The sequence below is a fragment of the Mesoplodon bidens genome, assembly GCF_964165515.1.
Source record: "Mesoplodon bidens genome assembly, contig: HAP1_SCAFFOLD_136, whole genome shotgun sequence".
Lineage (NCBI taxonomy): Eukaryota > Metazoa > Chordata > Mammalia > Artiodactyla > Ziphiidae > Mesoplodon > Mesoplodon bidens.
This window is the reverse complement of record NW_027671796.1, coordinates 769,973-791,833: the sequence shown is the minus strand read 5'-3', so window position 1 is coordinate 791,833 and position 21,861 is coordinate 769,973. Positions and strand designations below refer to the sequence as shown.

General features: G+C 43.0%; 1 long non-coding RNA gene across 1 annotated transcript in view; it reads right to left on the bottom strand.

The window, feature by feature from the left end:
• Positions 1 to 636: 636 nt before the first annotated feature.
• The window catches only part of LOC308611045, a 415,592-nt gene continuing 394,367 nt past the window's right edge, over positions 637 to 21,861 (bottom strand). Inside the window, exon 2 of the long non-coding RNA XR_014014762.1 lies at positions 637 to 745. This is a non-coding gene — a long non-coding RNA (uncharacterized lncRNA). The remainder of the gene's footprint in view (positions 746 to 21,861) is intronic.

The window sequence follows — 21,861 nt, the reverse complement described above, 5'->3', positions numbered from 1 at the left end:
TCATCTACGGTGCTGCAAATGGCATTGTGTCCTTTTTTTCCTTGGCTTCTATTCTGCTTTAGCGAGGTCCATTTTCAACACTGTGATTCCCTGAGGGTTGTGGATTAGCTGACGTGGGCAGCCTTATCCTGCCGGCCGGCCCTCCCCAGGTGTGCCTGGTTGAGGTCAATATAAACAGTGCTCCAGGCAGCAATAGCCCCTGAAGCTGTTCCTGACTCCATATTCTCTGCCGGGACTGGTGGGGTATCTCAGGCAGGACAATGGAAAGCTTCCAGAAGAGCGCCCGGGGCCAGGACCACCCTGGCTGTGCTGCAGGCATCATGTTGGCCTGCGTGCTTTCCCTGGTGTGGCTCCACTGCCCTTCCACTAGTCTTTCACGCCCTTGTACATATTCAGGTGTTTTACCTGGGAAGGGTGGTGAGAGTTCAGCAGCAGCTGGCCTGGGGCTCAGCTCACCTTTATTCAGAGATGCCTCGGCTCGGTCCCCCAGCTTTGCAATGAGGACGCTCCTTGCGTGGGGGGTGGGTTGCTGGCTGTATGGGAGATGATTCCCCACCTCTGACCAATTTCAGAATTGTTTGCCGGTGGAGCAAGTGCCCTGATAGTGTTTTTCTCCGTATAACTGGTGGGTTCAGGTTTTTTTTCTTTTATGGTTCAAGTTTGATTTTATTCCTCTTTTATATATTTATAGATATAAGCATGGAAATAATTCATTCCTATAAATACATCTGTGTGAAGGGAAGAACTTTTTTCTGTTTTATATTTAAATTTTATTTTTTAAAATTTTGATATTGGGCTTCCCTGGTGGCGCAGTGGTTGAGAGTCCGCCTGCCGATGCAGGGGACACGGGTTCGTGCCCCGGTCCAGGAAGATCCCACATGCCGCGGAGCGGCCTGGCCCGTGAGCCATGGCCGTTGGGCCTGCGCGTCCGGAGCCTGTGCTCCGCAACGGGAGAGGCCACAACAGTGAGAGGCCCGCATACAGCAAAAAAAAAAAAAAAAAAAAAAAAAAAATTTAAATTTAATTTTATTTACTTTTATATTACAGCAGGTTATTATTAGTTATGTATTTTATGCATATACATATATACAGGTCAATCTCAATCTCCCAACTCGTCTCACCACCACCACCCCATGGCTTCCCACACTTGGTGTCCATACGTTTGTTCTCTACCTGTGTGTCTCTATTTCTTCCCTGCAAACCAGTTCATCTGTACCATTTTTTAGGTTCCACATATATGCATTAATATACAATATTTGTTTTCCTCTTTCTGACTTACTTCATTCTGTATGACAGTCTCTAGATCCATCGATGTCTCTACAAATGACCCAGGTTCATTCCTTTTTATGTCTGAGTAATATTCCATTTTATATATGTACCCCATCTTTATCCATTCATCTGTCTGTGGGCATTTAGGTTGCTTCCATTACCTGGCTATTGTAAATAGTGCTGCAATGAACATTGTGGTGAATGTGTCTCTGTGATTTATGGTTTTCCCTGGGTAAATGCCCAGAAGTGGGATTGCTGGATCCTATGGTAATTCTCTTTTTAGTTTTTTAAAGGATCCTCCATACTGTTCTCCATAGTGACTGTATCAATTTACATTCCCACCAATAGCGGAAGAGGGTTCCTTTTGTCCACACCCTCCCCAGAATTTGTTGTTTGTAGATTTTCTGATGATGCCGATTCTAACAGGTGTGAGGTGATACCTCATTGTAGTTTTGATTTGCATTTCTCTAATAATTAGTGCTGTAGAGCAGCTTTTCATGTGCGTCTTGGCCATCTCTGTGTCTTCTTTGAAGAAACGTATCTTTATATCTTCTGCCCATTTTTGTATTGGGTTGTTTGTTTTTTTAATATTAAGCTGCATGAGCTGTTTATATATATTGGAGATTAAACCTTTGTCCATTGATTCGTTTGAGAAAGTTTTCGCCCATTCTGAGGGTTGCCTTTTTCCATTCCCGTTTTTTTAACAAAGAAAGAAAGAAATCAAAAGAAGCAGAACACTAATGTGCGTGAAATATGCCTCTTGAAACTGTCGTTTTGAAATATGGACGTCTTTTGAATTTTTTGGTCGATATATGACCCCAGGATTCGTTTTCAGGGCAGGTGTCATTTACAGGCCTGTAATGATTTGGAATATCCACTGACCATTAGCGCTGGGATTAAAGCTGCTGTTGTGTGAAACGGCCACAAGGTGGCAGCAGTTCTCCCTTACCAAATCTGGTTACTAGGGCAGCAGAGCCTCAATGGAAGTCGCGTTCTAGATTGGAATGTAGAACGGAATGTACCAGGAGAAAGCCCCTCAAGTTTTTCTCACTAATTCTTGTTCGTGTTTTTAATTTAATTTTTTATTTTTTATTACAGCAAGTTTGAGTACAACGTTTAGCTTGTTGTAGGTGTGCAAGAGGTGGTTCTTTTACACATATACATATGTCTGTTCTTCCTGGGATCCTTTTCCCATGTTCGTTATGACAGAATGTTGAGTAGTCTTCTCTTGGTACTCCGTAGGTCTTTGGTGATTATATACGTCTACTGTGTTTGTATATGTCTGTTAACCCCAATATCGTAATGAATTCAATCCTCACACCTTTCCTTTGGTGAACCATAAGTTTGTTTAATGAATCTGTGATTGCCCTTCTCCGTGGAAATATCTGCCCTGGTATCAATTTATAGGTAACACCTATAGGTGATATGATATGATATGTGTCTTTCACTTTCTGACCTACTCCAAGTCACGTGATTACCTCTAGACTCATCCACGGTGCTGCAAATGGCATTGTGTGCTTTTTTTCCTTGGCGAATATTCTCTCTTAGCGAGGTCCATTTTCTGCAATGTGATTCCCTGAAGGCTGAGGATTAGCTGACCTGGGCAGCCTGACCCTGCCGGCAAGCCCTCCCCAGGTGTGCCTGGGTTGAAGTCAATATAAACAGCACTCCAGGCAGCAATAGCCCCTGCAGCTGTGCCTGACTCCATATTTTCTGCCCCGTCAGCAGTCTCGGGGCTGTGCTGGTGGGAGGGTGTGAGGGTCCACGGCTTTGTGGGTGGCCCGGTGTGAGTGGGGCTCTGCTGGACTTTCTGCAGGATTTGCCAGGCTGCCACCTCTAAAGAAGAGGATGTGTCACCCATAACTTCCACTGGAGTATCTCTCCGGGCTGAGGTGAGTAAGGAAAAAAAAGGAGTGGGGGCAGGGACAGGAGGGGTATCTCAGGCAGGGCAATGGAAAGCTTCCAGAAGAGCGCACGTGGCCAGGACCATCCTGGCTGACCTGCAGGCACCAAGGTGGCCTGTGTGCTGTCGCTGGTGTGGCTCCACGGCCCTTCCTCTAGGCTTTCAAGCCCTTGTACATATTCAGGTGTTTCACCTGGGAGGGGTGGTAACAGTTCAGCAGCAGCTGGCCTGGGGCTCAGCTCACGTTTACTCACAGAGGCCTCGGCACGGTCCCCCAGCTTTGCAATAAGGAAGCTCCTTGCGTGGGCAGGTGGGGCTGCTGGCTGTATGGGAGGTGATTCCCCACCTCTGACCAATTTCAGAATTGTTTACCACTGGATCAAGTGCCTTGGTAGTGTTTTCCTCTGTATAAGTGTTAGGTTCAGTTTTTTTTTTCTTTTTTGGTTCAAGTTAGATTTTATTCCTCTTTTATGTATTTATATATATAAGCATGGAAATAATTCATTCTTATAAATACATCAGTGTGAATGGAAGAACTTTTTTCTGTTTTATTTTTACATTTTATTATTAAAATTTTTGAAATTTAATTTTATTTATTTTTTTTTATACAGTAGGTTATTCTTAGTTATCTATTTTATGCATAGACATGTATACAGGTCAATCCCAATCTCCCAACTCATCCCACCACCACCACCCCATGGCTTCCCACACTTTGTGTCGATACGTTTGTTCTCTACCTCTGTGTCTCTATTTCTGCCCTGCAAACCAGTTCATCTGTAGCATTTTTCTAGGTTCCACATATAGGCATTAATATACAATATTTGTTTTTCTCTTTTTGACTTAATTCACTCGGTATGACAGTCTCTAGATCCATCAACTTCTCTACAAATGACCCAGTTTCATTCCTTTTTATGGCTGAGTAATATTCCATTTTATATATGTACCACATGTTTATCCATTCGTCTGTCTGTGGGCATTTAGGTTGCTTCCATGATCGGCTATTGTAAATAGTGCTGCAATGAACATTGTGGTGAATGTGTCTTTGTGATTTATGGTTTTCTCTGGGTATATGCCCAGAAGTGGGATTGCTGGATCCTATGGTAATTCTCTTTTTAGTTTTTTAAAGGAACCTCCATACTGTTCTCCATAGTGACTGTATCAATTTACATTCCCACCAATAGCGGAAGAGGGTTCCTTTTGTCCACACCCTCCCCAGAATTTGTTGTTTGTAGATTATCTGATGATGCCGATTCTAACAGGTGTGAGGTCTTACCTCATTGTAGTTTTGATTTGCATTTCTCTAATAATTAGTGATGTTGAGCAGCTTTTCATGTGCGTCTTGGCCATCTCTGTGTCTTCTTTGAAGAAACGTCTATTTAGATCTTCTGCCCATTTTTGTATTGGGTTGTTTGTTTTATTAATATTAAGCTGCATGAGCTGTTTATATATATTGGAGATTAAACCTTTGTCCATTGATTCGTTTGAGAAAGTTTTCGCCCATTCTGTGGGTTGCCTTTTTCCATTCCCGTTTTTTTAACAAAGAAAGAAAGAAATCAAAAGAAGCAGAACACTAATGTGCGTGAAATATGCCTCTAGAAACTGTCGTTTTGAAATATGGACGTCTTTTGAATTTTTTGCTCGATATATGACCCCAGGATTGGTTTTCAGGGCAGGTGTCATTTACAGGCCTGTAATGATTTGGAATATCCACTGACCATTAGCGCTGGGATTAAAGCTGCTGTTGTGTGAAACGGCCACAAGGTGGCAGCAGTTCTCCCTTACCAAATCTGGTTACTAGGGCAGCAGAGCCTCAATGGAAGTCGCGTTCTAGATTGGAATGTAGAACGGAATGTACCAGGAGAAAGCCCCTCAAGTTTTTCTCACTAATTCTTGTTCGTGTTTTTAATTTAATTTTTTATTTTTTATTACAGCAAGTTTGAGTACAACGTTTAGCTTGTTGTAGGTGTGCAAGAGGTGGTTCTTTTACACATATACATATGTCTGTTCTTCCTGGGATCCTTTTCCCATGTTCGTTATGACAGAATGTTGAGTAGTCTTCTCTTGGTACTCCGTAGGTCTTTGGTGATTATATACGTCTACTGTGTTTGTATATGTCTGTTAACCCCAATATCGTAATGAATTCAATCCTCACACCTTTCCTTTGGTGAACCATAAGTTTGTTTAATGAATCTGTGATTGCCCTTCTCCGTGGAAATATCTGCCCTGGTATCAATTTATAGGTAACACCTATAAGTGATATGATATGATATGTGTCTTTCACTTTCTGACTTACTCCAAGTCACGTGATTACCTCTAGACTCATCTACGGTGCTGCAAATGGCATTGTGTGCTTCTTTTCCTTGGCGAATATTCTGTCTTAGCGAGGTCCATTTTCTGCAATGTGATTCCCTGAGGGCTGAGGATTAGCTGACCTGGGCAGCCTGACCCTGCCGGCAAGCCCTCCCCAGGTGTGCCTGGGTTGAGGTCAATATAAACAGCACTCCAGGCAGCAATAGCCCCTGCAGCTGTGCCTGACTCATTATTCTCTGCCCCGTCAGCAGTCTCAGGGCTGTGCTGGTGGGAGGGTGTGAGGGTCCACGGCTTTGTGGGTGGCCCGGTGTGAGTGGGGCTCTGCTGGACTTTCTGCAGGAGTTGCCAGGCTGCCACCTGTAAAGAAGAGGATGTGTCACCCATAACTTCCACTGGAATATCTCTCCGGGCTGAGGTGAGGAAGGAAAAAAAGGAGTGGGGGCCGGGACAGGAGGGGTATCTCAGGCAGGGCAATGGAAAGCTTCCAGAAGAGCGCCCGTGGCCAGGACCATCCTGGCTGACCTGCAGGCACCAAGGTGGCCTGCGTGCTGTCGCTGGTGTGGCTCCACGGCCCTTCCTCTAGGCTTTCAAGCCCTTGTACATATTCAGGTGTTTCACCTGGGAAGGGTGGGAACAGTTCAGCAGCAGCTGGCCTGGGGCTCAGCTCACGTTTACTCACAGAGGCCTCAGCACGGTCCCCCAGCTTTGCAATAAGGACGCTCCTTGCGTGGGCGGGCGGGGCTGCTGGCTGTATGGGAGATGATTCCCCACCTCTGACCAATTTCAGAATTGTTTACCACTGGAGCAAGTGCCTTGGTAGTGTTTTCCTCTGTATAACTGTTAGGTTCAGTTTTTTTTTCTTTTTTTGTTCAAGTTAGATTTTATTCCTCTTTTATGTATTTATGGATATAAGCATGGAAATAATTCATTATTATAAATACATCAGTGTGAATGGAAGAACTTTTTTTCTGTTTTATTTTTACATTTTATTTTTAAAATATTTGAAATTTAATTTTATTTATTTTTTTATACACTAGGTTATTATTAGTTATCAATTTTATGCATAGACATGTATACAGGTCAATCCCAATCTCCCAACTCATCCCACCACCACCACCCCATGGCTTCCCCCACTTTGTGTCCATACGTTTGTTCTCTACCTCTGTGTCTCTATTTCTGCCCTGCAAACCAGTTCATCTGTAGCATTTTTCTAGGTTCCTTATATAGGCATTAATATACAATATTTGTTTTTCTCTTTCTGACTTACTTCACTCTGTATGACAGTCTCTAGATCCATCAACTTCTCTACAAATGACTCAGTTTCATTCCTTTTTATGGCTGAGTAATATTCCATTTTATATATGTACCACATCTTTATCCATTCGTCTGTCTGTGGGCATTTAGGTTGCTTCCATTACCTGGCTATTGTAAATAGTGCTGCAATGAACATTGTGGTGAATGTGTCTCTGTGATTTATGGTTTTCTCTGGGTATATGCCCAGAAGTGGGATTGCTGGATCCTATGGTAATTCTCTTTTTAGTTTTTTAAAGGAACCTCCATACTGTTCTCCATAGTGACTGTATCAATTTACATTCCCATCAATAGCGGAAGATGGTTCCTTTTGTCCACACCCTCCCCAGAATTTGTTGTTTGTAGATTATCTGATGATGCCGATTCTAACAGGTGTGAGGTCTTACCTCATTGTAGTTTTGATTTGCATTTCTCTAATAATTAGTGATGTTGAGCAGCTTTTCATGTGCGTCTTGGCCATCTCTGTGTCTTCTTTGAAGAAACGTCTATTTAGATCTTCTGCCCATTTTTGTATTGGGTTGTTTGTTGTATTAATATTAAGCTGGGGCCTCCCTGGTGGCACAGTGTTTGAGAGTCCGCCTGCCGATTCAGGGGATACGGGTTCGTGCCCCGGTCTGGGAGGATCCCATATGCCGCGGAGCGGCTGGGCCCGTGAGCCATGGCCTCTGGGCCTGCGCGTCCGGAGCCTGTGCTCCGCAAAGGGACAGGCCACAACAGTGAGAGGCCCGCATACCGCAAAAAGAAAAAAAAATATTAAGCTGCATGGGCTGTATATATATATTGGAGATTAAACCTTTGTCCATTGATTCGTTTGTGAACGTTTTCGCCCCTTCTGAGGGTTACCTTTTTCCATTCCCGTTTTTTTAACAAAGAAAGAAAGAAAGCAAAAGAATCAGAACACTAATGTGCGTGAAATATGCCTCTTGAAACTGTCGTTTTGAAATATGGACGTCTTTTGAATTTTTTGGTCGATATATGACCCCAGGATTTGTTTTCAGGGCAGGTGTCATTTACAGGCCTGTAATGATTTGGAATATCCACTGACCATTAGCGCTGGGATTAAAGCTGCTGTTGTGTGAAACGGCCACAAGGGGGCAGCAGTTCTCCCTTACCAAACCTGGTTACTAGGGCAGCAGAGCCTCAATGGAAGTCGCGTTCTAGATTGGAATGTAGAACGGAATGTACCAGGAGAAAGCCCCTCAAGTTTTTCTCACTAATTCTTGTTCGTGTTTTTAATTTAATTTTTTATTTTTTATTACAGCCAGTTTGAGTACAACGTTTAGCTTGTTGTAGGTGTGCAAGAGGAGGTTCTTTTACACATATACATATGTCTGTTCTTTCTGGGATCCTTTTCCCATGTACGTTAGGACAGAATGTTGAGTTGTCTTCTCTTGGTACTCCGTAGGTTTTTGGTGATTATATATGTCTACTGTGTTTGTATATGTCTGTTAACCCCAATATCGTAATTAATTCAATCCTCACACCTTTCCTTCGGTGAACCATAAGTTTGTTTAATGAATCTGTGATTGCCCTTCTCCGTGGAAATATCTGCCCTGGTATCAATTTATAGGTAACACCTATAAGTGATATGATATGATATGTGTCTTTCACTTTCTGACTTACTCCAAGTCACGTGATTACCTCTAGACTCATCTACGGTGCTGCAAATGGCATTGTGTGCTTCTTTTCCTTGGCGAATATTCTGTCTTAGCGAGGTCCATTTTCTGCAATGTGATTCCCTGAGGGCTGAGGATTAGCTTACCTGGGCAGCCTGACCCTGCCGGCAAGCCCTCCCCAGGTGTGCCTGGGTTGAGGTCAATATAAACAGCACTCCAGGCAGCAATAGCCCCTGCAGCTGTGCCTGACTCATTATTCTCTGCCCCGTCAGCAGTCTCAGGGCTGTGCTGGTGGGAGGGTGTGAGGGTCCACGGCTTTGTGGGTGGCCCGGTGTGAGTGGGGCTCTGCTGGACTTTCTGCAGGAGTTGCCAGGTTGCCACCTCTAAAGAAGAGGATGTGTCACCCATAACTTCCACTGGAGTATCTCTCCGGGCTGAGGTGAGTAAGGAAAAAAAAGGAGTGGGGGCCGGGACAGGAGGGGTATCTCAGGCAGGGCAATGGAAAGCTTCCAGAAGAGCGCCCATGGCCAGGACCATCCTGGCTGACCTGCAGGCACCAAGGTGGCCTGCGTGCTGTCGCTGGTGTGGCTCCACGGCCCTTCCTCTAGGCTTTCAAGCCCTTGTACATATTCAGGTGTTTCACCTGGGAAGGGTGGGAACAGTTCAGCAGCAGCTGGCCTGGGGCTCAGCTCACGTTTACTCACAGAGGCCTCGGCACGGTCCCCCAGCTTTGCAATAAGGACGCTCCTTGCGTGGGCGGGTGGGGCTGCTGGCTCTATGGGAGATGATTCCCCACCTCTGACCAATTTCAGAATTGTTTACCACTGGAGCAAGTGCCTTGGTAGTGTTTTCCTCTGTATAACTGTTAGGTTCAGTTTTTTTTTTTCTTTTTTGGTTCAAGTTAGATTTTATTCCTCTTTTATGTATTTATAGATATAAGCATGGAAATAATTCATTCTTATAAATACATCAGTGTGAATGGAAGAACTTTTTTTCTGTTTTATTTTTACATTTTGTTTTTAAAAATTTTGAAATTTAATATTATTTATTTTTTTATACACTAGGATATTATTAGTTATCTATTTTATGCATATACATGTATACAGGTCAATCCCAATCTCCCAACTCATCCCACCACCACCACCCCATGGCTTCCCCCACTTTGTGTCCATACGTTTGTTCTCTACCTCTGTGTCTCTATTTCTGCCCTGCAAACCAGTTCATCTGTAGCATTTTTCTAGGTTCCACATATAGGCATTAATATACAATATTTGTTTTTCTCTTTCTGACTTACTTCACTCTGTATGACAGTCTCTAGATCCATCAACTTCTCTACAAATGACTCAGTTTCGTTCCTTTTTATGGCTGAGTTATATTCCATTTTATATATGTACCACATCTTTATCCATTCGTCTCTCTGTGGGCATTTAGGTTGCTTCCATTACCTGGCTATTGTAAATAGTGCTGCAATGAACATTGTGGTGAATGTGTCTCTGTGATTTATGGTTTTCTATGGGTATATGCCCAGAAGTGGGATTGCTGGATCCTATGGTAATTCTTTTTTTTGTTTTTTAAAGGAACCTCCATACTGTTCTCCATAGTGACTGTATCAATTTACATTCCCACCAATAGCGGAAGAGGATTCCTTTTGTCCACACCCTCCCCAAAATTTGTTGTTTGTAGATTATCTGATGATGCCGATTCTAACAGGTGTGAGGTCTTACCTCACTGTAGTTTTGATTTGCATTTCTCTAATAATTAGTGATGTTGAGCAGCTTTTCATGTGCGTCTTGGCCATCTCTGTGTCTTCTTTGAAGAAACGTCTATTTAGATCTTCTGCCCATTTTTGTATTGGGTTGTTTGTTGTATTAATATTAAGCTGCATGAGCTGTATATATATATTGGAGATTAAACGTTTGTCCATTGATTCGTTTGTGAACGTTTTCGCCCCTTCTGAGGGTTACCTTTTTCCATTCCCGTTTTTTTAACAAAGAAAGAAAGAAAGCAAAAGAATCAGAACACTAATGTGCGTGAAATATGCCTCTTGAAACTGTCGTTTTGAAATATGGACGTCTTTTGAATTTTTTGGTCGATATATGACCCCAGGATTTGTTTTCAGGGCAGGTGTCATTTACAGGCCTGTAATGATTTGGAATATCCACTGACCATTAGCGCTGGGATTAAAGCTGCTGTTGTGTGAAACGGCCACAAGGTGGCAGCAGTTCTCCCTTACCAAATCTGGTTACTAGGGCAGCAGAGCCTCAATGGAAGTCGCGTTCTAGATTGGAATGTAGAACGGAATGTGCCAGGAGAAAGCCCCTCAAGTTTGTCTCACTACTTCTTGTTTGTGTTTTTAATTTAATTTTTTATTTTTTATTACAGCAAGTTTGAGTACAACGTTTAGCTTGTTGTAGGTGTGCAAGAGGTGGTTCTTTTACACATATACATATGTCTGTTCTTCATGGGATCCTTTACCCATGTTCGTTATGACAGAATGTTGAGTAGTCTTCTCTTGGTACTCCGTAGGTCTTTGGTGATTATATATGTCTACTGTGTTTGTATATGTCTGTTAACCCCAATATCATAATGAATTCAATCCTCACAACTTTCCTTTGGTGAACCATAAGTTTGTTTAATGAATCTGTGATTGCCCTTCTCCGTGGAAATATCTGCCCTGGTATCAATTTATAGGTAACACCTATAAGTGATATGATATGATATGTGTCTTTCACTTTCTGACTTACTGCAAGTCACGTGATTACCGCTAGACTCATCTACGGTGCTGCAAATGGCATTGTGTGCTTCTTTTCCTTGGCGAATATTCTGTCTTAGCGAGGTCCATTTTCTGCAATGTGATTCCCTGAGGGCTGAGGATTAGCTGACCTGGGCAGCCTGACCCTGCCGGCAAGCCCTCCCCAGGTGTGCCTGGGTTGAGGTCAATATAAACAGCACTCCAGGCAGCAATAGCCCCTGCAGCTGTGCCTGACTCCATATTCTCTGCCCCGTCAGCAGTCTCGGGGCTGTGCTGGTGGGAGGGTGTGAGGGTCCACGGCTTTGTGGGTGGCCCGGTGTGAGTGGGGCTCTGCTGGACTTTCTGCAGGAGTTGCCAGGCTGCCACCTGTAAAGAAGAGGATGTGTCACCCATAACTTCCACTGGAGTATCTCTCCGGGCTGAGGTGAGTAAGGAAAAAAAAGGAGTGGGGGCCGGGACAGGAGGGGTATCTCAGGCAGGGCAATGGAAAGCTTCCAGAAGAGCGCCCGTGGCCAGGACCATCCTGGCTGACCTGCAGGCACCAAGGTGGCCTGCGTGCTGTCGCTGGTGTGGCTCCACGGCCCTTCCTCTAGGCTTTCAAGCCCTTGTACATATTCAGGTGTTTCACCTGGGAAGGGTGGGAACAGTTCAGCAGCAGCTGGCCTGGGGCTCAGCTCACGTTTACTCACAGAGGCCTCGGCACGGTCCCCCAGCTTTGCAATAAGGACGCTCCTTGCGTGGGCGGGTGGGGCTGCTGGCTGTATGGGAGATGATTCCCCACCTCTGACCAATTTCAGAATTGTTTTCCACTGGAGCAAGTGCCTTGGTAGTGTTTTCCTCTGTATAACTGTTAGGTTCAGTTTTATATTTTTCTTTTTTGGTTCAAGTTAGATTTTATTCCTCTTTTATGTATTTATAGATATAAGCATGGAAATAATTCATTCTTATAAATACATCAGTGTGAAAGGAAGAACTTTTTTTCTGTTTTATTTTTACATTTTATTTTTAAAATTTTTGAAATTTAATTTTATTTATTTTTTTTATACAGTAGGTTATTCTTAGTTATCTATTTTATGCATAGACATGTATACAGGTCTATCCCAATCTCCCATCTCATCCCACCACCACCACCCCATGGCTTCCCCCACTTTGTGTCCATAAGTTTGTTCTCTACCTCTGTGTCTCTATTTCTGCCCTGCAAACAAGTTCATCTGTAGCATTTTTCTAGGTTCCACATATAGGCATTAATATACAATATTTGTTTTTCTCTTTCTGACTTACTTCACTCTGTATGACAGTCTCTAGATCCAACAACTTCTCTAAAAATGACCCAGTTTCATTCCTTTTTATGGCTGAGTAATATTCCATTTTATATATGTACCACATCTTTATCCATTCGTCTGTCTGTGGGCATTTAGGTTGCTTCCATTACCTGGCTATTGTAAATAGTGCTGCAATGAACATTGTGGTGAATGTGTCTCTGTGATTTATGGTTTCCTCCGGGTATATGCCCAGAAGTTGGATTGCTGGATCCTATGGTAATTCTCTTTTTAGTTTTTTAAAGGAACCTCCATACTGTTCTCCATAGTGACTGTATCAATTTACATTCCCACCAATAGCGGAAGAGGGTTCCTTTTGTCCACACCCTCCCCAGAATTTGTTGTTTGTAGATTATCTGATGATGCTGATTCTAACAGGTGTGAGGTCTTACCTCACTGTAGTTTTGATTTGCATTTCTCTAATAATTAGTGATGTTGAGCAGCTTTTCATGTGCGTCTTGGCCATCTCTGTGTCTTCTTTGAAGAAACGTCTATTTAGATCTTCTGCCCATTTTTGTATTGGGTTGTTTGTTGTATTAATATTAAGCTGCATGAGCTGTATATATATATTGGAGATTAAACCTTTGTCCATTGATTCGTTTGTGAACGTTTTCGCCCCTTCTGAGGGTTACCTTTTTCCATTCCCGTTTTTTTAACAAAGAAAGAAAGAAAGCAAAAGAATCAGAACACTAATGTGCGTGAAATATGCCTCTTGAAACTGTCGTTTTGAAATATGGACGTCTTTTGAATTTTTTGGTCGATATATGACCCCAGGATTTGTTTTCAGGGCAGGTGTCATTTACAGGCCTGTAATGATTTGGAATATCCACTGACCATTAGCGCTGGGATTAAAGCTGCTGTTGTGTGAAACGGCCACAAGGTGGCAGCAGTTCTCCCTTACCAAATCTGGTTACTAGGGCAGCAGAGCCTCAATGGAAGTCGCGTTCTAGATTGGAATGTAGAACGGAATGTGCCAGGAGAAAGCCCCTCAAGTTTTTCTCACTAATTCTTGTTCGTGTTTTTAATTTAATTTTTTATTTTTTATTACAGCAAGTTTGAGTACAACGTTTAGCTTGTTGTAGGTGTGCAAGAGGTGGTTCTTTTACACATATACATATGTCTGTTCTTCCTGGGATCCTTTTCCCATTTACGTTATGACAGAATGTTGAGTAGTCTTCTCTTGGTACTCCGTAGGTCTTTGGTGATTATATATGTCTACTGTGTTTGTATATGTCTGTTAACCTCAATATCGTAATGAATTCAATCCTCACACCTTTCCTTTGGTGAACCATAAGTTTGTTTAATGAATCTGTGATTGCCCTTCTCCGTGGAAATATCTGCCCTGGTATCAATTTATAGGTAACACCTATAAGTGATATGATATGATATGTGTCTTTCACTTTCTGACTTACTCCAAGTCACGTGATTACCTCTAGACTCATCTACGGTGCTGCAAATGGCATTGTGTGCTTCTTTTCCTTGGCGAATATTCTGTCTTAGCGAGGTCCATTTTCTGCAATGTGATTCCCTGAGGGCTGAGGATTAGCTGACCTGGGCAGCCTGACCCTGCCGGCAAGCACTCCCCAGGTGTGCCTGGGTTGAGGTCAATATAAACAGCACTCCAGGCAGCAATAGCCCCTGCAGCTGTGCCTGACTCCATATTCTCTGCCCCGTCAGCAGTCTCGGGGCTGTGCTGGTGGGAGGGTGTGAGGGTCCACGGCTTTGTGGGTGGCCCGGTGTGAGTGGGGCTCTGCTGGACTTTCTGCAGGAGTTGCCAGGCTGCCACCTCTAAAGAAGAGGATGTGTCACCCATAACTTCCACTGGAGTATCTCTCCGGGCTGAGGTGAGTAAGGAAAAAAAGGAGTGGGGGCCGGGACAGGAGGGGTATCTCAGGCAGGGCAATGGAAAGCTTCCAGAAGAGCGCCCGTGGCCAGGACCATCCTGGCTGACCTGCAGGCACCAAGTTGGACTGCGTGCTTTCGCTGGTGTGGCTCCACGGCCCTTCCTCTAGGCTTTCAAGCCCTTGTACATATTCAGGTGTTTCACCTGGGAAGGGTGGGAACAGTTCAGCAGCAGCTGGCCTGGGGCTCAGCTCACGTTTACTCACAGAGGCCTCGGCACGGTCCCCCAGCTTTGCAATAAGGACGCTCCTTGCGTGGGCGGTCGGGGCTGCTGGCTGTATGGGAGATGATTTCCCACCTCTGACCAATTTCAGAATTGTTTACCACTGGAGCAAGTGCCTTGGTAGTGTTTTCCTCTGTATGACTGTTAGGTTCAGTTTTTTTTTCTTTTTTGGTTCAAGTTAGATTTTATTCCTCTTTTATGTATTTATAGATATAAGCATGGAAATAATTCATTCTTATAAATACATCAGTGTGAATGGAAGAACTTTTTTCTGTTTTATTTTTACATTTTATTTTTAAAAATTTTGAAATTTAATTTTATTTATTTTTTATACACTAGGTTATTATTAGTTATCTATTTTATGCATAGACATGTATACAGGTCAATCCCAATCACCCAACTCATCCCACCACCACCACCCCATGGCTTCCCCCACTTTGTGTCCATACGTTTGTTCTCTACCTCTGTGTCTCTATTTCTGCCTTGCAAAACAGTTCATCTGTAGCATTTTTCTAGGTTCCACATATAGGCATTAATACACAATATTTGTTTTTCTCTTTCTGACTTACTTCACTCTGTATGACAGTCTCTAGATCCATCAACTCCTCTACAAATGACTCTGGTTCATTCCTTTTTATGGCTGAGTAATATTCCATTTTATATATGTACCACATATTTATCCATTCGTCTGTCTGTGGGCATTTAGGTTGCTTCCATTACCTGGCTATTGTAAATAGTGCTGCAATGAACATTGTGGTGAATGTGTCTCTGTGATTTATGGTTTTCTCCGGGTATATGCCCAGAAGTGGGATTGCTGGATCCTATGGTAATTCTCTTTTTAGTTTTTTAAAGGAACCTCCATACTGTTCTCCATAGTGACTGTATCAATTTACATTCCCACCAATAGCGGAAGAGGGTTCCTTTTGTCCACACCCTCCCCAGAATTTGTTGTTTGTAGATTATCTGATGATGCCGATTCTAACAGGTGTGAGGTCTTACCTCATTGTAGTTTTGATTTGCATTTCTCTAATAATTAGTGATGTTGAGCAGCTTTTCATGTGCGTCTTGGCCATCTCTGTGTCTTCTTTGAAGAAACGTCTATTTAGATCTTCTGCCCATTTTTGTATTGGGTTGTTTGTTGTATTAATATTAAGCTGCATGAGCTGTATATATATATTGGAGATTAAACCTTTGTCCATTGATTCGTTTGTGAACGTTTTCGCCCCTTCTGAGGGTTACCTTTTTCCATTCCCGTTTTTTTAACAAAGAAAGAAAGAAAGCAAAAGAATCAGAACACTAATGTGCGTGAAATATGCCTCTTGAAACTGTCGTTTTGAAATATGGACGTCTTTTGAATTTTTTGGTCGATATATGACCCCAGGATTTGTTTTCAGGGCAGGTGTCATTTACAGGCCTGTAATGATTTGGAATATCCACTGACCATTAGCGCTGGGATTAAAGCTGCTGTTGTGTGAAACGGCCACAAGGTGGCAGCAGTTCTCCCTTACCAAATCTGGTTACTAGGGCAGCAGAGCCTCAATGGAAGTCGCGTTCTAGATTGGAATGTAGAACGGAATGTGCCAGGAGAAAGCCCCTCAAGTTTTTCTCACTAATTCTTGTTCGTGTTTTTAATTTAATTTTTTATTTTTTATTACAGCAAGTTTGAGTACAACGTTTAGCTTGTTGTAGGTGTGCAAGAGGTGGTTCTTTTACACATATACATATGTCTGTTCTTCCTGGGATCCTTTTCCCATTTACGTTATGACAGAATGTTGAGTAGTCTTCTCTTGGTACTCCGTAGGTCTTTGGTGATTATATATGTCTACTGTGTTTGTATATGTCTGTTAACCTCAATATCGTAATGAATTCAATCCTCACACCTTTCCTTTGGTGAACCATAAGTTTGTTTAATGAATCTGTGATTAACCTTCTCCGTGGAAATATCTGCCCTGGTATCAATTTATAGGTAACACCTATAAGTGATATGATATGATATGTGTCTTTCACTTTCTGACTTACTCCAAGTCACGTGATTACCTCTAGACTCATCTACGGTGCTGCAAATGGCATTGTGTGCTTCTTTTCCTTGGCGAATATTCTGTCTTAGCGAGGTCCATTTTCTGCAATGTGATTCCCTGAGGGCTGAGGATTAGCTGACCTGGGCAGCCTGACCCTGCCGGCAAGCCCTCCCCAGGTGTGCCTGGGTTGAGGTCAATATAAACAGCACTCCAGGCAGCAATAGCCCCTGCAGCTGTGCCTGACTCCATATTCTCTGCCCCGTCAGCAGTCTCGGGGCTGTGCTGGTGGGAGGGTGTGAGGGTCCACGGCTTTGTGGGTGGCCCGGTGTGAGTGGGGCTCTGCTGGACTTTCTGCAGGAGTTGCCAGGCTGCCACCTGTAAAGAAGAGGATGTGTCACCCATAACTTCCACTGGAATATCTCTCCGGGCTGAGGTGAGGAAGGAAAAAAAGGAGTGGGGGCCGGGACAGGAGGGGTATCTCAGGCAGGGCAATGGAAAGCTTCCAGAAGAGCGCCCGTGGCCAGGACCATCCTGGCTGACCTGCAGGCACCAAGGTGGCCTGCGTACTGTCGCTGGTGTGGCTCCACGGCCCTTCCTCTAGGCTTTCAAGCCCTTGTACACATTCAGGTGTTTCACCTGGGAAGGGTGGGAACAGTTCAGCAGCAGCTGGCCTGTGGCTCAGCTCACGTTTACTCACAGAGGCCTCGGCACGGTCCCCCAGCTTTGCAATAAGGACGCTCCTTGCGTGGGTGGGCGGGGCTGCTGGCTGTATGGGAGATGATTCCCCACCTCTGACCAATTTCAGAATTGTTTACCACTGGAGCAAGTGCCTTGGTAGTGTTTTCCTCTGTATAACTGTTAGGTTCAGTTTTTATTTTTCTTTTTTGGTTCAAGTTAGATTTTATTCCTCTTTTATGTATTTATGGATATAAGCATGGAAATAATTCATTCTTAGAAATACATCAGTGTGAATGGAAGAACATTTTTTCTGTTTTATTTTTACATTTTATTTTTAAAATTTTTGAAATTTAATTTTATTTATTTGTTTTTATACAGTAGGTTATTCTTAGTTATCTATTTTATGCATAGACATGTATACAGGTCAAGCCCAATCTCCCAACTCATCCCACCACCACCACCCCATGGCTTCCCCCACTTTGTGTCGATACGTTTGTTCTCTACCTCTGTGTCTCTATTTCTGCCCTGCAAACCAGTTCATCTGTAGCATTTTTCTAGGTTCCACATATAGGCATTAATACACAATATTTGTTTTTCTCTTTCTGACTTACTTCACTCTGTATGACAGTCTCTAGATCCATCAACTCCTCTACAAATGACTCTGGTTCATTCCTTTTTATGGCTGAGTAATATTCCATTTTATATATGTACCACATATTTATCCATTCGTCTGTCTGTGGGCATTTAGGTTGCTTCCATTACCTGGCTATTGTAAATAGTGCTGCAATGAACATTGTGGTGAATGTGTCTCTGTGATTTATGGTTTTCTCCGGGTATATGTCCAGAAGTGGGATTGCTGGATCCTATGGTAATTCTCTTTTTAGTTTTTTAAAGGAACCTCCATACTGTTCTCCATAGTGACTGTATCAATTTACATTCCCACCAATAGCGGAAGAGGGTTCCTTTTGTCCACACCCTCCCCAGAATTTGTTGTTTGTAAATTATCTGATGATGCCGATTCTAACAGGTGTGAGGTCTTACCTCATTGTAGTTTTGATTTGCAGTTCTCTAATAATTAGTGATGTTGAGCAGCTTTTCATGTGCGTCTTGGCCATCTCTGTGTCTTCTTTGAAGAAACGTCTATTTAGATCTTCTGCCCATTTTTGTATTGGGTTGTTTGTTGTATTAATATTAAGCTGCATGAGCTGTATATATATATTGGAGATTAAACCTTTGTCCATTGATTCGTTTGTGAACGTTTTCGCCCCTTCTGAGGGTTACCTTTTTCCATTCCCGTTTTTTTAACAAAGAAAGAAAGAAAGCAAAAGAATCAGAACACTAATGTGCGTGAAATATGCCTCTTGAAACTGTCGTTTTGAAATATGGACGTCTTTTGAATTTTTTGGTCGATATATGACCCCAGGATTTGTTTTCAGGGCAGGTGTCATTTACAGGCCTGTAATGATTTGGAATATCCACTGACCATTAGCGCTGGGATTAAAGCTGCTGTTGTGTGAAACGGCCACAAGGTGGCAGCAGTTCTCCCTTACCAAATCTGGTTACTAGGGCAGCAGAGCCTCAATGGAAGTCGCGTTCTAGATTGGAATGTAGAACGGAATGTGCCAGGAGAAAGCCCCTCAAGTTTGTCTCACTACTTCTTGTTCGTGTTTTTAATTTAATTTTTTATTTTTTATTTCAGCAAGTTTGAGTACAACGTTTAGCTTGTTGTAGGTGTGCAAGAGGTGGTTCTTTTACACATATACATATGTCTGTTCTTCCTGGGATCCTTTTCCCATTTACGTTATGACAGAATGTTGAGTAGTCTTCTCTTGGTACCCCGTAGGTCTTTGGTGATTATATATGTCTACTGTGTTTGTATATGTCTGTTAACCTCAATATCGTAATGAATTCAATCCTCACACCTTTCCTTTGGTGAACCATAAGTTTGTTTAATGAATCTGTGATTGCCCTTCTCCGTGGAAATATCTGCCCTGGTATCAATTTATAGGTAACACCTATAAGTGATATGATATGATATGTGTCTTTCACTTTCTGACTTACTCCAAGTCACGTGATTACCTCTAGACTCATCTACGGTGCTGCAAATGGCATTGTGTGCTTCTTTTCCTTGGCGAATATTCTGTCTTAGCGAGGTCCATTTTCTGCAATGTGATTCCCTGAGGGCTGAGGATTAGCTGACCTGGGCAGCCTGACCCTGCCGGCAAGCCCTCCCCAGGTGTGCCTGGGTTGAGGTCAATATAAACAGCACTCCAGGCAGCAATAGCCCCTGCAGCTGTGCCTGACTCCATATTCTCTGCCCCGTCAGCAGTCTCGGGGCTGTGCTGGTGGGAGTGTGTGAGGGTCCACGGCTTTGTGGGTGGCCCGGTGTGAGTGGGGCTCTGCTGGACTTTCTGCAGGAGTTGCCAGGCTGCCACCTCTAAAGAAGAGGATGTGTCACCCATAACTTCCACTGGAGTATCTCTCCGGGCTGAGGTGAGTAAGGAAAAAAAGGAGTGGGGGCCGGGACAGGAGGGGTATCTCAGGCAGGGCAATGGAAAGCTTCCAGAAGAGCGCCCGTGGCCAGGACCATCCTGGCTGACCTGCAGGCACCAAGTTGGACTGCGTGCTTTCGCTGGTGTGGCTCCACGGCCCTTCCTCTAGGCTTTCAAGCCCTTGTACATATTCAGGTGTTTCACCTGGGAAGGGTGGGAACAGTTCAGCAGCAGCTGGCCTGGGGCTCAGCTCACGTTTACTCACAGAGGCCTCGGCACGGTCCCCCAGCTTTGCAATAAGGACGCTCCTTGCGTGGGCGGTCGGGGCTGCTGGCTGTATGGGAGATGATTCCCCACCTCTGACCAATTTCAGAATTGTTTACCACTGGAGCAAGTGCCTTGGTAGTGTTTTCCTCTGTATGACTGTTAGGTTCAGTTTTTTTTTTCTTTTTTGGTTCAAGTTAGATTTTATTCCTCTTTTATGTATTTATAGATATAAGCATGGAAATAATTCATTCTTATAAATACATCAGTGTGAATGGAAGAACTTTTTTTCTGTTTTATTTTTACATTTTATTTTTAAAATTTTTGAAATTTAATTTTATTTATTTTTTATACACTAGGTTATTATTAGTTATCTATTTTATGCATAGACATGTATACAGGTCAATCCCAATCACCCAACTCATCCCACTACCACCACCCCATGGCTTCCCCCACTTTGTGTCCATACGTTTGTTCTCTACCTCTGTGTCTCTATTTCAGCCTTGCAAAACAGTTCATCTGTAGCATTTTTCTAGGTTCCACATATAGGCATTAATATACAATATTTGTTTTTCTCTTTCTGACTTACTTCACTCTGTATGACAGTCTCTAGATCCATCAACTCCTCTACAAATGACTCAGTTTCATTCCTTTTTATGGCTGAGTAATATTCCATTTTATATATGTACCACATATTTATCCATTCGTCTGTCTGTGGGCATTTAGGTTGCTTCCATTACCTGGCTATTGTAAATAGTGCTGCAATGAACATTGTGGTGAATGTGTCTCTGTGATTTATGGTTTTCTCCGGGTATATGCCCAGAAGTGGGATTGCTGGATCCTATGGTAATTCTCTTTTTAGTTTTTTAAAGGAACCTCCATACTGTTCTCCATAGTGACTGTATCAATTTACATTCCCACCAATAGCGGAAGAGGGTTCCTTTTGTCCACACCCTCCCCAGAATTTGTTGTTTGTAGATTATCTGATGATGCCGATTCTAACATGTGTGAGGTCTTACCTCATTGTAGTTTTGATTTGCATTTCTCTAATAATTAGTGATGTTGAGCAGCTTTTCATGTGCGTCTTGGCCATCTCTGTGTCTTCTTTGAAGAAACGTCTATTTAGATCTTCTGCCCATTTTTGTATTGGGTTGTTTGTTGTATTAATATTAAGCTGCATGAGCTGTATATATATATTGGAGATTAAACCTTTGTCCATTGATTCGTTTGTGAACGTTTTCGCCCCTTCTGAAGGTTACCTTTTTCCATTCCCGTTTTTTTAACAAAGAAAGAAAGAAAGCAAAAGAATCAGAACACTAATGTGGGTGAAATATGCCTCTTGAAACTGTCGTTTTGAAATATGGACGTCTTTTGAATTTTTTGGTCGATATATGACCCCAGGATTTGTTTTCAGGTCAGGTGTCATTTACAGGCCTGTAATGATTTGGAATATCCACTGACCATTAGCGCTGGGATTAAAGCTGCTGTTGTGTGAAACGGCCACAAGGTGGCAGCAGTTCTCCCTTACCAAATCTGGTTACTAGGGCAGCAGAGCCTCAATGGAAGTCGCGTTCTAGATTGGAATGTAGAACAGAATGTGCCAGGAGAAAGCCCCTCAAGTTTGTCTCACTACTACTTGTTCGTGTTTTTAATTTAATTTTTTTATTTTTTATTACAGCAAGTTTGAGTACAACGTTTAGCTTGTTGTAGGTGTGCAAGAGGTGGTTCTTTTACACATATACATATGTCTGTTCTTCCTGGGATCCTTTTCCCTTGTACGTTATGACAGAATGTTGAGTAGTCT